The sequence below is a fragment of the Triticum aestivum genome, chromosome 7A (genome assembly GCF_018294505.1).
Source record: "Triticum aestivum cultivar Chinese Spring chromosome 7A, IWGSC CS RefSeq v2.1, whole genome shotgun sequence".
NCBI classification, from domain to species: Eukaryota; Viridiplantae; Streptophyta; class Magnoliopsida; order Poales; family Poaceae; genus Triticum; species Triticum aestivum.
In genome coordinates this window covers 201,873,822-201,888,210 of record NC_057812.1, presented here as the reverse complement: position 1 = coordinate 201,888,210, position 14,389 = coordinate 201,873,822, and the positions used below count along the sequence as shown (strand labels likewise).

At 43.7% G+C, this 14,389-nt stretch overlaps 1 pseudogene; it reads left to right on the top strand.

The window, feature by feature from the left end:
• The first annotated feature begins 216 nt into the window (after positions 1 to 216).
• Positions 217 to 2,589, top strand: LOC123154563 (disease resistance protein RGA5-like; annotated as a pseudogene).
• Positions 2,590 to 14,389: the final 11,800 nt, after the last annotated feature.

Sequence of the window (14,389 nt, the reverse complement as noted above, 5' to 3'; positions counted from 1 at the left end):
ATTTGGTAATAACATTCAGACTGACAGTTACATCCAGAGGGCAACTAATCATCGTGGTTTATCTGCACATTGTCGACCAAATCTCCTGTAATGTTTATACCCCTTGTTGGTTCACCTCCCATGTCATGCTTTACGACTGCCTCTTGGTCTTATTGACCAGTAATATATAGCGAATGCGTGCGAAGTACGAAAACACAGCCTCAATCATATACGTAGGTGGACTTGACTTGTTCGTTCCCCCAACCACTCCCACCAGACCCATATCATCGCATACTACTCTGCTCGTTCTTCTCCTTATTTCGCACGTGCAGTAGAATTTCATCTCCTCCGACTCCGATAAGTCGTACCGCGAGCTCTGCTCGCCGCCGGCCGTACGGCCACCACCAGCGAGCAGCCAGGGGCATCTCCTCCGAGCACGCGTTGCAACTTTCAGAGGTTATTAACTCTCTCAGGAACTCTGCTTTGCTTTTCGTTGCCAACCTGAGCTTCAGTATGCTGTGAATTAGTAGGAACTCAACGTCTTCGATTGGGTAAACAGCTACAAAGTTGTACTAAAGTTGAGACAATTAATATGGATCGAAGGGAGCACGATATAGTATCTGTAGGCATGATTAGTTTTTTAACATCCTTAGTTTTCGTTTCAATTAACATGCTGTTACATATTAGATTAGAAGTTCTTTTCCTTTCTACTATTATCTAGGCAAAAAAATCGAACCAACTCGGAAATCCTGATATACACTGCAGGAGCATAACCAGGAGCCAAGATAAACGGTTGAGATGGACAGGATATTGGTGAGTGCTTCCACAGGCGCGATGAACTCCGTCTTGGGTAAGCTGGCCAACCTCATGGGGGAGGAGTTCGCCAAGCTCAAAAACCTCCGGAAAGAGGTCAAGTTCGTCAGCGATGAACTTGCCAGCATGAAGGATGCACTTGAGGGGCTTTCTTATCTGGACGAGCTAGATCCACAAACCAAGAGATGGAGGGACATCGTCAGGGAGATGTCATACGACATCGAGGAAATCATTGATGACTTTATGCAAAACATTGGAGGCACCGATAAAAGTGATGGGTTTGTCAGCAGCACGATACGACGCCTCAAAACTTTGAGGTCTCGCCATCGGATTGCTCGACAAATTGAGGATGTAAAGAAACTTGTTCTCGAGACAAGTGCACGGCGTCAAAGGTATAAGATTGATACCTCCTCATCAAGCAATGTGGCCATTGACCCACGTGTTGCCTCGCTCTATGAAAACGCAGCTAACCTTGTTGGTGTTGAAGAGCCAACGAATGAGCTTATTAACTTGCTAAGAGACGGGGAGAAGAAGTTGAAAGTGGTATCTATTGTGGGATTTGGAGGTCTGGGCAAAACAACACTTGCTAGTGTGGTACATGGTAAGCTCAAGGGTGAAGTTAGCAGTTGTACTGCTTTTGTGCTCGTTTCTCAGAAGCCAGACATCCCAAAACTTCTCCGTGGTTTACTATCACAACTTGGGGTAGAGCCATCTATTCACGCATGCGAGTCACATCTTATCGACATGCTCAGGGAACATCTCAAAAATGAGAGGTGCATATTCTTACTTCATGTATTATTGTTTGTTCTTGTCTTTGTTTTTTCAAGATTTCTCAGATACACACATATATAGTATATTTTTAAGATTATTGTATGTTTTAAAGTCTTGGTAGAAAATCATTAGATGAGCATAACAAACATACAACAAGTTTAGTAGTTAATAGATGCATCTACTGATTCATTTAGTAAACTTATACGAGTAAACCGTATTAGTCTATTGCATGCTAATTTTATTACTGGTGACAATATTGGTCTTAAACAAAATGTGTTAATTTATTTCAGATCATATATTATGTTTTCTCCCATAATTTTAGTTTATTAACAATCACAAACAAATTAATGAGTCTTTTTTATTCAATCACAATTATGTTGGATTAAACAAAGTTCTGTTTTTTGGTTCGATGTCTTAATTACTTGACACTGTAAATTTCAGTTGGCTGACATAGTGATGAATGTTTGCAGGTACTTGATTATAATCGATGATATATGGGATGTATCAGCCTGGGATATTATCAAATGTGCTTTTCCAGAAAATTATCTTGGGAGCAGAGTAATAACTACTACTAGAATTCAGGTTGTGGCTAAGGCATGTTGTTTCCATGGTCATGATCACATTTTAGAAATGAAGCCCCTCAACGACAAAGACTCAAGAAGACTATTTTTTGGCAGGATATTTGGCTCCGAGGAAGCTTGCCCTCGCCATCTTAGAGATGTTTCAGTTGAAATTCTTAAAAAATGTGGTGGTTTGCCTCTTGCAATTGTTACTATATCCAGCATGCTAGCCAGTGAAGATTCCATCCAAAAAGAAAGGTGGGAACATGTAAGGAGTTGTTTAGGCTCATTAAAAAATCTCACGTTGGAAGGAGTTAGGCAAATCTTAAACCTTAGCTACAGAGATCTTCCCCTTCATCTTAAGACGTGCTTGCTGTATCTTGGTATGTATCCAGAGGACTACATAATATCAAGGTATGATCTAGAACGTCAATGGATGGCGGAAGGATTTGTCGGCAAAGATTATGGACAAGATTGTGTGAAGGTCGCAAGTAATTATTTCAATGAGCTTGTCAATAGGAGTCTTATTCAACCTGTAAAATTTGACGGCAGAGGATCAGTGACCAAATGCAAGATACATGATATGATGCTCGATCTTATCTTGCTCAAGTCCACAGAAGAGAATTTTTTCACTATAGTGGATGACCCACGAACCATTACAGGACTGGATTACAAGATCCGTCGGCTGTCTGTTCACTTAGATAGTCTCAGTAACAGTCAAGCAATATTACCGAGGAACATTAGTATGTCACATGTCCGATCAGTTATGTTCTTTGGGAGCTCTGAGAGTACACCTGATCTAGTAGAGTTCAAGCTCCTCCGAGTTCTGTTCATTAACCACCACCGTGCTACAGTTGATCTCAGTGGACTGTCTAAATTGTATCAGCTGAGGTATTTACGGATTAGTCGCTTTTGCTTGTACCAACTACCAACACAGATTAGAGCGCTACAACACTTGCAAACACTTGATATGGGAAGGTATTCCAATATTCCCTCAGATATTTTGTCGAAAAAAATTCCCTCAGATATAGTTCACCTACCATACTTGATGCATCTAAATGTTGGATCGGAGCTTTTTGATGGGATAGGCAAGATGAAGTCCCTACGACATCTATGTGCATTTGATTTGGCGGTGAACACCATGGACAATATCAAAAACATTGGTGAGCTCACCAATCTGAGATATCTATTTATCTCATGTGGCCCTCACCTGGACGATACGGAGAGACGGATGGATGTATTACGCTCTTCTCTGGGAAAACTTCGCAACCTTGAGGACCTGATTGTCAGTATGAGGGGCTGCATAGATGGCTTGATGCCATTGTCTCCTCCCCCAACTCCTTACCAACTTGAGAGATTCGTCATGTTCCGGAACTGCTGGTTTTCCAGGATCCCTAGCTGGATAGGGGAACTCCGTAACCTCGGTGAACTACGGTTGCAAGTTTGTGAGCTGCTAAATGATGGTGTTGGTATCCTTTCAGAGCTGCCTGTCCTCGTTCACCTTGATATGGATATCCGAAGAGCCGTAGATAAAATGATTGTCATATGTGCGGGGAGGGGAACATTCCCTGCTCTAAAGCGTTTGTCTCTCCAAATAAGCAGCATGACATACCTGGACTTCCAGGCTGGTGTAATGCCCAAACTCCAGAGACTCGAGGTAATGCATAATATGAATGGATCAGATCAGAATGGGGCTTCACCAGCCGGCATCGAGCACTTGTTAGCGCTTGAAGAGTTATCTGCAGCAATCGGCTGTGAAGGTGCTACGGAACCCACGAAGAGAAGCACAGAGTCTGCCTTGAGGAGTGCTATCAACATGCATCCAAGCCATCCTCGTGTTACAATCAGATTCTTCCGTCGCAATTTGAAATTTTTTCCAGAGTAATTTCTCCTTTGGCTCAGCAGCAGCAACATCTCGTATGTACAAATCCGCACCTTCATTCTCCCCGTCTCAATCTCTCTCTCTCTCTCTCTCTCTCTCTCTCTCTCTCTCTCTCTCTCTCTCTCTCTCTCATTTTTTGTTTGTTTCATAGAAATTACCATGAAATGTACATCCACCTCACCAGTCACCATGGTATCATTATTGCTTTGCTAGCTATGATTTTCTTTTATTTTGGTATGGCAAGGTTTACGTAAGATATACTTAGCTAAAAATATGGCTAACAAGTAGAGATAGTTTGGAGGTAATCATGGTCACATGGAAGAGTGTGTTATCAATTTTGCAAAGAGATAGTGTTTAACATGATTTCATTTCTATTATATGTGAAATATGTTTGCTAATACGACATTTAGACTTTGTATGCTGTGTCTTATGTTCCTCTCTTCAATCTTCTGCTGGGGGTTTCTTTATTTTCTTGAGGAAACTGCCGTACTGCTAGATTAAATGGGCAATAAATTGTAGAAGATGGTTTTTCTGAACTCCTACAGCTGCCTGAGTTTTTACAAAATTACTGACCACTCGACTATATTGGTTTTCAGGAAAGGAGCGGATTTCAGTTTCTGTCACTTGGAACAACAGGCCAGGGTCACAACAACAAGGAAGATGTCTCTGCTGAAGATAAAGCTATTGGTTTTTGCTCGTGATACTATTTCATCTGTTGTTCCATTCAGTTGCTTGTAACAGGATTGTTGGAGGGCAGGAATTTGCCCTGATGTATCCCGTGCCTGAATTATTCATTTCAGTGACAGATGGTTGTTGTTCTGGTGTGCTGAATGACTATGGTTCCTACTTTGTACTGTACTGAATAATTTGCCCTGATGCTCCTACTTTGATAAAAACTTGTTAAAATTTGTTATCCTCTGGATTTCAATACAAGTAGATGCGTTTGATATGATAACCGACTTGCAAGCTGCTTGTTTTACAAGACAACTAATTGAGTTCGCAGAATCGAACCGGGATATGAAACAAGGCTGGTTAAATTTACAGAGCAACAGGGAAACTAACAGAACCGCATCGCTTATAATGAATTACCACTTGTTGGATCACCTCCCATGTCATGCTTCACGACGGCCTCTTGGTCTTGGTTTTAGTGCATCCTCTCAACCGCTTGTTCTGGCACAAGTTTCAGGGCTTATTCTGAGCCCCTCCAAGCTTCTAAAACTCCTCAAATTCAGCTTCCAAACGCAGCTTCTAACTCCAAGTGGCGATTTCAGCAACGTTCGGCACCGAAGTAGCTTCTCCCAGCTTGGCAGCCCAGCTGGGGAGGCTGCTAGCCGGCTGGGCGCTAGTATGGACCGGCTGGAAGCAGCTAGCCCAGTTCGTCCTAGTGTTTATGGCGTCGGAGAGAGGGCTCAGAGGTTGAGGCGGGATCCGTCGAGGTGAGCATCGGCCGGCGGCGGGGTGGAGCTGACCGTCGGGGTGACGCCCTGGACATGAACCGGAGGGGATGGCCCTAGAAGTGCCGGATCTCGCGGTGGAGGACAGCGCCGGCCGGTGGTGGGGGCGGCGTGAGGGTTCGGCCGAGGAAGTGTATCCCGTGCACCCACACTTGCTGCCGGTGCACCGGATGCTATAGAATATTTTGAAAAATCTAAAAAAAATTCTAACACGTTAACACAACATCAATGTATGATGTTATAAAATTTCATATACAAATTTGAAATATTTTCTGAGATACAAAAATGACAAATTTGATATCAGTGTGATAATGGGTCAAATCTAAAGTCCAAGTTATATTGTGTACTACTATTCAGTGTTGAATTTGTCATTTTTGTTTTTAGAGTTATGTTTCAAATTTTGACTTGAAATTTTGTGACAACCTACATTGATGTTATGTGAGTGTGCTAAAAAAATCAGATTTTTTTGAACGTTTTAAAAGCATAATATAAGTTCGGTGCACCAGTAGCACCACAAGCTCCGGTGCACCAGATATTTCCCCCTCCTGCTGAACCGGTCTCTTTTGCGGTGGCATTCTTCTGTAAAACTAGTAATGGGAGAGGTAGATTTGTTCGGGCGTGGCCTCCTCCTGCTGAACCGTTCTCTTTCATGATGACATTCTTCTGTAAAACTAGTAATGCCCATGTGTTGCAACATATGCAAAGTAGAATAATACATATTCATAAATTTGAAAGAAAACAGTCTAGTTTTGATATACATATATACTAAAAATATCTTATGTTTCACTTAAAATATATTCCTTGGCCTATTTTGATGAGGTAAGGGAGGAATGTGGTTGGTTTCAAGATACTAAGTGCCTGTTCGGCAACCAACTGGCTCCAAAAAATATGAGAATCTGCAGAGCGAGTGTTTCCCTACTCCTTTATTTTCAACTAAGGCTATGTCCGCTCCGGGAGTGGAGTCAGGGCGTGGAGAGACTCCGAACAGGCCCTAAGTGTTTTTTTTATAAATTGGAGCACAGAAGTGGGATATTGTTGCAACAAGGTCACAACTTACATCATAGTCGATAGATGCAGATCTAATAATTAGAAATGACGTATGACAGACACACAATTATCATCAACTGAGTCTTTTATAGGAGTAGAGATATGGGCAACTCCTCGTTCTCATTTTTCTGGAGCTGAGCCTTTGCCTTTTTAAGCCCCGGTTGGCCCTACCAATCCGTTGGCACACCATCCGGCCGCCCTTAGCTCGCGTGTGAATTGGCCAAAAATTTAACTGCAGCAGCTTTATCTTTTTCGTAGATAGTGTGAGTTCGAGCTACTGTAGTCTCCCCCATTGACCTTTGTTTAGATAGAATCCTCAATGAGTGGAAATGACTACCAGCCTTGCTCTACAGTACTATATCATACAGAGCCGCGCCCTTGTGATATGATAAGAAGAAAAGGGTCAGATGCTTCGCGAACCACCGGTACATTTCGTTGCACTTAAATCACCCTCGTTAAGAGGCGCACTCCGATACCATTAATGTCCAATAGCTCACATGCAACGTCGGCGTGCCAAATAGTTGGCCATCAACCAAATAGGTGCCCAACAGTCAACGCCAATATTCTGACTAGGCGTCTCCAGGCTTCAACCCAAACAGCCCCTTACATTGGAGGTTGGATGAGCTTCTCAAATTGCTCCGCATTTTTACACTGGAGGTCGGCTGAGCTACTCGAATTTAGTTTCTCGGAGCTCAGACGAGGATTTTGTAGAGCTAGAAGCTGGAGAGGTTCAGTCTATTACTTCTTCATCATGTCGCTCAAACTGGAATTCAACTCCTGAAGTGAACTTAAATCGGTGATCTGATTTTATTAAAAAGTCAGTTTTTGTTTTTTCTGTTTGGGTTTTCAGTTTTTTTGTTTTCGTTTTTCCTTTCTCTTCCGTTTTTCCTTTTTTCTTCTCTTAGGTCTTTTTTTCCATTTTGTTATTTTTTTCAAAAACTTTTTTAATACATGTTGTAAACTTTTTTATACACACGCATAACATTTACTTGATACACATTCAATATTTTCCAAATAAACGATCAACATTTTTTCAAATGCCCTCGTGAATTTTTTTCAAATGCATGTTTGAAACATTTTATTTTAATAACTACTACACATTTTCAAATGTACTTCGAACATTTTTTAAATGGATGAAACATTTTTTAAAACAAAAAAACATTTTTTATACTGTATAAACATTTTTCTAAATGTCACATATATTTTTTGAAACACATCAACATTTATATAAAATATCACGAACAGTTTTTTAATGGTATTGAACATTTTTAAAATGAATAAATGTTTTTTAAAATGTCATGAACATTTTGTGAATATTACAAAAAAATATTAAACCACACAACATATTTCTAAAATTGGATAAACCTTTTTTAATGGAGTTCTCTAGATTATGTGAACATTTGTCTTGTATTGTATTAACATTTAAAAAATGTTAAGAACATATTGTTGAAATGCTTGAACATTTCTTTAAAATGTCACGTACATTTTGAATGGCATGAAACATTTTTTTGAATCATATGAACTTTTTATTACAATGTATAATTGTTTTCTAAAATTGGCACAGTTTTTTGTAAACCCATGAACAATTTTGAAATGTCAACAACATTTTCTGAAATGTTATGGACATTTCTTATAAATTGCACGAACATTGTTTCACTGCATGATTTTTTCCAATGTATGATGAACATTGAAAAAAAATAAGAAAAATGTATTCCAATTTCCGAAATATAAATAAAAGTAACAAAAAAGATGATCAATAAGGCCAACAACATGTAGATGGCGGTATTGTGAAGCTTAACTGCTACTCAAACAATCAGAAAGAAAACTTACCAAACGATTAATGGGCTAGGCCACCAAGGGGCACTTGTAGGCAAGCACGCACTCTACCTCGCCGAAAGCCAGAGATAAAGACCCCTATATGCCGCTTGGTGTGGTAGCTAGTCGCTCCTTGTGCCCCAACTAGGTTGACCCATTAGCACCACAGTGCAAAGAACTGGAGGAATAGGTACTTCGGCAATGGGACGAATTACTGCAACAAACCATATGTCGTGAACGGACAAACATGTTTGATAATCTGAACATTTCTTGAAAACCGAGATTGTTTTTTTAGAACTTGCAAACAATTTTGAAATTTTGTAGATTTTGAAAAAAAATTAATTTTTGAATTTCCCAACATTTTTTGCAAATTGCGAACAAAATTTCAATTAGAACATTTTAGAAAAACTGGGAATAATTTTTAAACCTTTTGAACATTGTTCGAAAGTTGTGAACATTTTTGGAATATCCTATTTTGAAGAACATGAATAATTTTCGAAAATATGAGCAACTTTTTATAATATATTCTACATTTTCAAATTTTTTTGAATTTTTGAAAAAGAACAAGAAACAGTAAAACTTTTTTTTTGAAAAACAGTGAAGAAAGCCGAAAAAACAATGAAAAAAATTGAAAAATGAAAACATGTTCAAGAACCTTATAAAAGGTGAACAAAACCGACAAGAACTCAGGCTGGAACCTTCCAGGACATTCTTAAAGAACAAAAGAACCAACCGATCTCCAAAGCATTAAATCGGCCAGCCCAAAGCAATCACTAGTGTGCTCATTTGTGTGAAGTGGCAACAACTTGTCACAGTAAGCGCGAAATAACTAGTTAAGGAGTACCCCTTATAAAGGTCACACCCACTTCCTCTGATGTTGACAGGTGGTGCACTGCTTGTGCAACACTTGTCACAATCCATTTATTTGTAGATTATTTTTTTAAAAGTTTTATCTCTTCAATCGTGCATCCAAAACACGAATTATGTTTACTGTTGCATTTCTTGCATCGAAATATTCGAAACCAGATCTCATGTTAATAAATTTAGACAGACTTTCTTAAAAAACAAAAAAATGAAATTGAAAGCCCCCCAAAAATAAACAAATGAAAACTAAAATAAATTAAAAACTGGAAGCACAGTTGTGCTTTGAATTTTTAGGGAAGCACAATTATGGCTCACATGGAAACACAATTGTGTTTTTCACTTTTAGGAGGAAGTAAAACCATGCTTCACTCGAAGCACAACCGTGCTTCACTTTTCAAGAAAGCACAACTGTTGTCGGGGGTTGGGTGCGACATATGCCAATGGATGGCTTATCATGGTGGGGGCGAGTAGAACTTCGCCGGTGCCTGGAAACGGGATGAGGCGTAGACATGAACGCCGGCGTACTTTACCCAGGTTCGGGGCTCTCCTAGGAGATAACACCCCTAGTCCTGCTCTGCGGGGCTTCCGCATGATCACTAAGGCAAAGTGAATACAAGGGCGCTCCTCGAGCTGTATGCTGAAGGTAGGAGAAGGCAGGGTCAGCTCTTTCCCCCCTCTGTGATCTAGTCTAGTTCTAATGGATCGGAACCCTTTGCATGGGTGCCCTGGGGGGTTTATATAGGCCTAACCTCCCAGGGGTACAGTGGTAAACTGTCTGGGCGCAGGGCCCAGCCGTCGGTCTCTTCGCCTGCCGGCCCCTTTGCCGACTATTGGGGCCCGCCGATTGGTGGGCCCCACCGACTGGTCTGGTACGAAGCCGACAGGCCGTACCCGCCGCTTGCGGGTCTTGCCGGCTGCTGATTACTGTAGCCGTGCCTCTAATGATGCATGCTTGGTTATGGGGTCGTGGCTACAGCCCCGTCGTCTGGCGGGTGATCACTGTAGCCACTCCCTGTCTCGTCTGGTTAATGGCGTGGGGAACCCATGGGAGGGGCAGGCCGACTCCCGGGGGCCGGCTTCCTACGGGTCTGACTGGTGGCGCCCTTGCTGTCTTCCGGACTCTCGCTGACTGGTAGGGCCTGTCATCCGTGGACCGTACTTTCAGGCCATCGTGGACACAGGACTCCGCCCACTGTTGCTGATGTCAGGGATGGCATGGCAACAATGCCGTGCCAGACGGAGATCTCCGTTGGTACAGCGCATTGTGGCCTAGGCATCTCCTGGAAAAGGGGAGGGAGTGGGCTTTACTGTTGCCACTCCCTGTCCCATCCCCCCTGATGAGGGCATGGCCTTTGTTGGTGCCGTGGGCCGACTCCCCGCGGCCGGCTTCTCCGGAAGCCGCCAGGCGGAGCCGGCCGGTCTTGACCTCGCCCCTAGGACTCGGATGCATGCGGGCAGCCGAGTGTTCCTTCAGCCGTCCTCCAGAAGGCGGCTCTTCATCTGTCGTCTTGAGGGGCGCAGTCAGCCCCGATGTCTTGAAAGGTTTTGGGCCTCGGGTTAGCCTACCCGTGGCCCATTACTCCGACAGTAGTCCCCGAAGCTGATGAGGCTCCGCGGACAGCCAGCCGAGGAGCCTCAGCAGTTTCTTTCTTCGAGTATTTGAGGTGGAAACCTCGTTCGATTTCTGCCGGGCCGACTGATAGGAGTCGGATTCGCCCAATTTGACTTGTCCAAAACTTTTGAATCCCCCGGCGGGATCTTTGTGGCGTACCAGCTAAGCTTCCGGGCCGCCACCCGTTTCGGGCCCGCCATGTGTCAACCGGCGACCGGGCCAGCCTGCCCACCCATACACGGGACGGGACATGCCTGCAGGCGGGGCCCGCCACTACCGCGCCTCGGCACGCGAGCGGATCCGCTGCGGCCAGGGGGGACGGTTGAGGTTCCCACGGAGTTACTGCGCGCAGTAATTTTGCGTGATAAATGTGGGGGCATGGGGTAGTGGGCGTAGTAGATCCCACAACCGCCCCCTCGATTTCGCAGCCCATGAGGCTATAAGTAGGGGGAGGAGGGGGAGCGGCGGAGCACGCGCGTCCCTCCTCCTCATTGCTTCTTCTCCTTCTTCTCTCTCGCCGCTGCACCTCAAGCTACGTCGAGCGCTGCGGTGGTCCGCTCACAATGAGCTCTTCCTCCACCGTCACGCCCCCTACGGCGCACTCCAGCACCTGGGACGGTTCGGAGGTCCACGACGACCACGTCGATTTCCTCCGCAAGACGCGTCGGTTGCCCGGCGAGGACCTCATGCGGGTCCGCCTCGCGCGGAGGGGGGAAATTTCGCCGGCACCGCAGGAGGGCGAGCGGGTCGTCTTCCGCTCGCATTGCCTACGCGGCCTGGGCTTACCGGCAAGCAGCTTCTTTCGCTCTTTTTTTGAGTTCTACGGACTCCAGCCGCACCACCTTACCCCCAACACGGTGGTGCTACTGTCCACCTTCGTCACCTTGTGCGAAGGCTTCCTCGGCGTTCTTCCCACTATCGAGCTCTGGGGGAGTTCTTCTACTCCAAGCCAGGCACCCAAGCCGCGGGCGTGCCAACTCAGTGCGGCGCGTTCATCGCCGTGCGGAGGTCAGGGGCCGACAACCCGTTTCCCTCCATCAAGCTGATAGAGTCGGTGAAGATGTGGCAGCGGTCGTACTTCTACATGAAGAATGTCTCCGCGGAGGGTGATTGGGCCAATCTGCCGGCCTACGTAGCCGGCCCGCCGGCGGGGAGGCAGCCCAACTGGTCGCATCGGGCCTGGACATTGACGCTCGCAGGAGCCGGCTGCTACCTCTTGAGCTTGTGTTGGATTTCTCCGAAGAGGAAGGGATGATGCAGCAGAGTAGCGTAAGTATTTCCCTCAGTTTTTGAGAACCAAGGTATCAATCCAGTAGGAGGCCACGCTCAAGTCCCTCGTACCTGCACAAAACAATATCTACTCGCAACCAACGCGATTAGGGGTTGTCAATCCCTTCACGATCACTTACGAGAGTGAGATCTGATAGATATAATATTTTTTTGGTATTTTTTGTATAAAGATGCAAAGTGAAAAGTAAAAGGCAAAGTAAAAAGCAAAACAAGATTAAAGTGATGGAGGTTGATATGATGAGAATAGACCCGGGGGCCATAGGTTTCACTAGTGGCTTCTCTCAAGAGCATAAGTATTCTACGGTGGGTGAACAAATTACTGTTGAGCAATTGACAGAATTGAGCATAGTTATGAGAATATCTAGGCATGATCATGTATATAGGCATCACGTCTGTGACAAGTAGACCGAAACGATTCTGCATCTACTACTATTACTCCACTCATCGATCGCTATCCAGCATGCATCTAGAGTATAAGTTAAAAACAGAGTAACACCTTAAGCAAGATGACATGATGTAGAGAGATAAATCCATGCAATATGAAATAAATCCCATCTTGTTATCCTCGATGGCAACGATGCAATATGTGCCTTGATGCCCCTTCTGTCACTGGAAAAAGACACCGCAAGATCGAACCCAAAGCTAAGCACTTCTCCCATGGCAAGAACTACCAATCTAGTTGGCCAAACCAAACAGATAATTCGAAGAGACTTGCAAAGATAACCAATTATACATAAAAGAATTCAGAGAAGATTCAAATATTATTCATAGATAGACTTGATCATAAACCCACAATTCATCGGTCTCAACAAACACACGCAAAAAGAAGATTACATCGAATAGATCTCCACAAGAGAGGGGGAGAACTTTGTATTGAGATCCAAAAAGAGAGAAGAAGCCATCTAGCTACTAACTATGGACCCGAAGGTCTGAGGTAAACTACTCACACTTCATCGGAGAGGCTATGATGATGTAGAAGCCCTCCGTGATGACGGCCCTCTCCGGCGGAGCTCCGGAACAGGCCCCGAGATGGGATCTCGTGGATAAGAAAGTTGCGGCGGTGGAATTAGGTTTTTTGCTCCTGTTCTGATCGTTTGGGGGTGCGTAGGTATATATAGGAGGAAGGAGTACGTTGGTGGAGCTCTGAGGGGCCCACGAGGCAGGGGGCGTGCCCTAGGGGGGGCGCCCCCACCCTCGTGACCGCCTCTCTGATGCCTTGGCGTAGGGTCCAAGTCTCCTGGATCACGTTCGGTGAGAAAATCACGTTCCCGAAGGTTTCATTCCGTTTGGACTCCGTTTGATATTCCGTTTCTTCGAAACACTGAAATAGGCAAAAAAACAGCAATTCTGGGCAGGGCCTCCGGTTAATAGGTTAGTCCCAAAAATAATATAAAAGTGGAAAATAAAGCCCAATATAGTCCAAAACAGTAGATAATATAGCATGGAGTAATCAAAAATTATAGATACGTTGGAGACGTATCAGGCATCCCCAAGCTTAATTCCTGCTCGTCCTTGAGTAGGTAAATGATAAAAAGAGAATTTTTGATGTGGAGTGCTACTTGGCATAATTTCAATGCAAATCTTCTTAATTGTGATATGAATATTCAGACTCGAAAGATTCAAGACAAAAGTTTATATTGACATAAAAATAATAATACTTCAATCATACTAACAAAGCAATTATGTCTTCTCAAAATATCATGGCCAAAGAAAGTTATCCCTAAAAATCATATAGTCTGGCTATGCTCTATCTTCACCACACAAAGTATTTAAATTATGCACAACCCCGATGACAAGCCAAGCAATTGTTTCATACTCTAACTTTTTCAAACTTTTTCAATCTTCACGCAATACATGAGCGTGAGCCATGGATATAGCACTATAGATGGAATAGAATGGTGGTTGTGGAGAATAAAAAAAGGAGAAGATAGTCCCACATCAACTAGGCGTATCAACGGGCTATGGAGATGCCCATCAATAGATATCAATGTGAGTGAGTAGGAATTGCCATGCAACGGATGCACTAGAGCTATAAGTATATGAAAGCTCAAAAAGAAACTAAGTGGGTGTGCATCCAACTTGCTTGCTCATGAAGACCTAGGGCAATTTGAGGAAGCCCATCATTGGAATATACAAGCCAATTTCTATAATGAAAGATTCCCACTAGTATATGAAAGTGACATAACGAGAGACTCTCTATCATGAAGATCATGGTGCTACTTTGAAGTACAAGTGTGGTAAAAGGATAGTAACATTGTACCTTCTCTTTTTCTCTCATTTTTATTTATATTTTTTATTTGGG